At 39.9% G+C, this 3473-nt stretch overlaps 1 long non-coding RNA gene across 1 annotated transcript; it reads left to right on the forward strand.

Annotated features, from left to right (window-relative positions):
• Positions 1-995: 995 nt before the first annotated feature.
• On the forward strand, positions 996-1400 carry LOC146871045 (uncharacterized). The gene is made up of 3 exons (XR_014959491.1): positions 996-1057; positions 1180-1267; positions 1352-1400. It is a non-coding gene; the product is annotated as an uncharacterized LOC146871045 (long non-coding RNA).
• The last annotated feature ends 2073 nt before the right edge of the window (positions 1401-3473 follow it).

Below are 3473 nucleotides of genomic sequence, written 5' to 3' on the forward strand. Positions count from 1 at the left end.
GATGACATCTATCGATCTGCATGCATTAATACATACAGGGCCGCTGTTTACACATCGGGTCTGGCTTTCCGCGGTGGCCCTGTTATTTTCTCGTACATGTACCTTTAACTAAACCACAGTTTAGTTTTAACGTTATAACCAACCACGAAACAAGTTATTCCCCCACCCACTCACGACCCACGTAGCACTCCCAGTTAGCAACGTCCTATCAGATTCTCCTACCTTCACTATTTAAACGAACGCGAATCCCGCCATCCTCGCTTATCGGCATCATCCTCAGCTGAGCAAACGTCCACAAAGAAGGAATCGGCACCTCATCACGCCGCAGACCAGGTAAAGACCTTTTCCAGCGCTTTGTAGTTTAACGAACAATCCGTTTATTTCTCGAAACCTGTTGAATTATTTACATGCCATATGCATTCGCTGATAAAATATATTAACCTATAACATCCATCCCCCAGCCTTGATTTTTCACCTGACTTCAGCCTTTGCAACGGGTATGTAATCATTCCCCGCACTCGCTGATATGATCTACTAGCTGCGTACATCCATCCCGCAGCCTTCATTTTTTACCTGACCTCCCCCATTTGCAGTTGGCATATAATGATCCCTTGCTTCAACGTGGTCATTGTCAAACCGCAATACTTAACACCAACTTAACTTAACCATCGTTATACACACTTCCCCATATATATACTCATTTTACATTCTACCCTTTTCCCCCCCCTTCCCTTTTCCCTCCCCTGTCCCTTTCATTTCAGGACATTTGTCCCTAATATCAGACGCCCGTCATCCATACGGCTCCACTCTTATTTTCATCTGCGGCAATCCTTCACCAGGTTCACACGGGGATAAAACAGGTAAACAAAGAAGCAGCTATAACTCTCACAATGCCCGATCATCATAAGCACGCATTATTTCTAATGACATTTTTTGGATTTTTTGCTCCATAGTTTTGCTGCATCAGGAATATATCTTGAACCCATGAATGAACACTCCGTTCATTCAAGTCCTTTTGACCGACATATGTGATATTCCATTCTAGCAGATAGAACAGGTATTTCTACTATATTAAATACAAAGCACATCCATATATCATTAATAAGAAAAACCCTCTTTTAGATGTTGCCAACAGAGTTCCTTCTATACCGCTACAACAGCATGTTATTATTTTTACAGGCTTCATGACCACCACCTGTAACACCCGGCAACGCTCTTTTCATTTTCTGTGAAATCCCATGGTTAGAGGCTTTACATCAATTATCAGGTACTGGAAGACTCCTCCTAATGACACAGCTTTTAGCGGACATCGTTACTGAGTTCCTTATATCCTGTCTCTTGGTCATTTCAGACCGTCAAACACTACCTCCAGATAAATCCTTCACCTGCTATCTACACGCTAGACTACACCTTGAAGTAAGCATTGCTCTTTATCTATCCAGGGCTCATGAGTAGAGCTAGTACTTATGTTAAATGACGTTCATCAATAACTAACTAATTTGACATCAGTCATCACACTCTTACTTCATTAACCAGTTCCACATCCCCCCTTTTTTTCTCTTTTTTTCTGTTTTTTCTGTCCTTCCTCTTTTTCTTTCTTCTTTTTTCGTTTGTCTTCCTTCTTTATCAATTGGACTTTCCTTTATTTCTTGTTTTCCCTTTCTTTTTCTTCTTCCTCTCTTTTCCTATTTTTCTTCTTTCTTCCCTTTCGTTCTTTAACTTTCGTTCTTTCCTTCTCTTCTTCTAGCTTTCTTTCTTTCTGCTTGTCTCTTCTTCTGTTCTAACTCTTTCTTTCTCCCCTTTCTTTCCTTCCTTTTTTTCCTTTTTTTCATTTTGCTCCTTTCTTCTGTTTCTTTATCTCACAACCTTTTCCCAACCTTCTTTTTTCTTCTCTTCTCTTTCCCCCCCCCCCCTTTTTCCTTCTCCTTCGCTAGACGTTCCATCATTTACATCTCAGAAAGATATTCATTATTATTCTTTACGTACAATTATTTTAATTGTTAATATCATTGTTCTTTCTATCCTTGGGTGAGAATAACAGATTCTCGCTGTATGTGAAGTGTCCGTGTATAGTTTATAGCCAATTTTATGTAAAAGATACAAAAACAAAAAATTAGTCATGTAATATCTTTTTTTAAATACATTTTCTCCAACCAACAGGAATTGTGGCATTTCCTGACGAAGGCGTACTTTTCGCCGAAACGCGCGTAGAAGATGATCATATGGCCACAGATTTGTCTCTACTTTTAATTGTTGTTGAACACATTGAATGTCAATACTATGTATAATTGCATTTTTGAATTGTTTTTTTATTGATTTTGTTCGTGATTCTGTGAGAATCATATTAATAATAAACATTTATGTGATACTTTTTAAAAATACTGTTTTTGGCTATACTACTTGGACACGTTTTAAATAGCAATATACAAAACATGTTAATTGCCTAGGAAGTTATATTTGCACTGTGTTATACCCTGTCCTAGGAATTACATTCCATCTCCTCTTGTTCAGGGGGTCCCTGTTACCCACATAACAAAACTCCAATTAACCCTTACCACAGGTGATCTTACATACATCTCTGCAGTCTTCATGCAGTTGTGCAAGCGTCCATGCAGATCTCTCTTGCACCTGACAATACACAGTTTCCAGAAACACACTCTTAGCACACAGGCAGCTGCTTCTCCTGCACTCCCATGCTTACTATTCAGCACTGTGTGGTATTTCAGATAGCAGTGTGTAACGCTAACACATTCAACATCACCAATGCTCATTTCCTTTGCTCTAGCCTAATCACTCACCCAGGTTCCACATGCTCATGGTCTCAAGTAGCTGTTAGGACATGTGCTCTTTTCTGCCTCTCTAAACTATAAGGAAAATGTGTCAGGCTGTTACAGTAATTATCACTTGCTCTACCACAGTAGTAAATGTGCTTTGAAATTGCCAATCAAATATTGTTTTCTGCCTAGAACCACACCATGAGTCTGTGTGCACCCAGGAATTGTTGTCAGAGATTTAATTTGTGTTGCTCTTGTTCTGTAAGACTTGCACTCGTAGGAAAGGGGCAGCTTGTTTTCTTGAACTGTGATGGTTAGCATACAGCACACATCACCATCTCACAGATGAGAGGCAAATGCTAACACATTTGAAAACAACAGGGTAGATTTTTCTTGCAGTACTGTAATGAGTGAGGTAGTTCCTACATGTTCATAAGCCCAATTAACCCTTACCACATGTGCTCTTACATACATCTCTGCAGTCTTCATGCAGTTGTGCAAGCGTCCATGCAGATCTCTCTTGCACCTGACAATACACAGTCTCCAGAAACACACTCTTAGCACACAGGCAGCTGCTTCTCCTGCACTCCCATGCTTACTATTCAGCACTGTGTGGTATTTCAGATAGCAGTGTGTAACGCTAACACATTCAACATCACCAAGGTTCATTTCCTTTGCTCTAGTCTAATCACTCAACCA

Source organism: Triturus cristatus, chromosome 1_1 (genome assembly GCF_964204655.1).
Source record: "Triturus cristatus chromosome 1_1, aTriCri1.1, whole genome shotgun sequence".
NCBI lineage: Eukaryota > Metazoa > Chordata > Amphibia > Caudata > Salamandridae > Triturus > Triturus cristatus.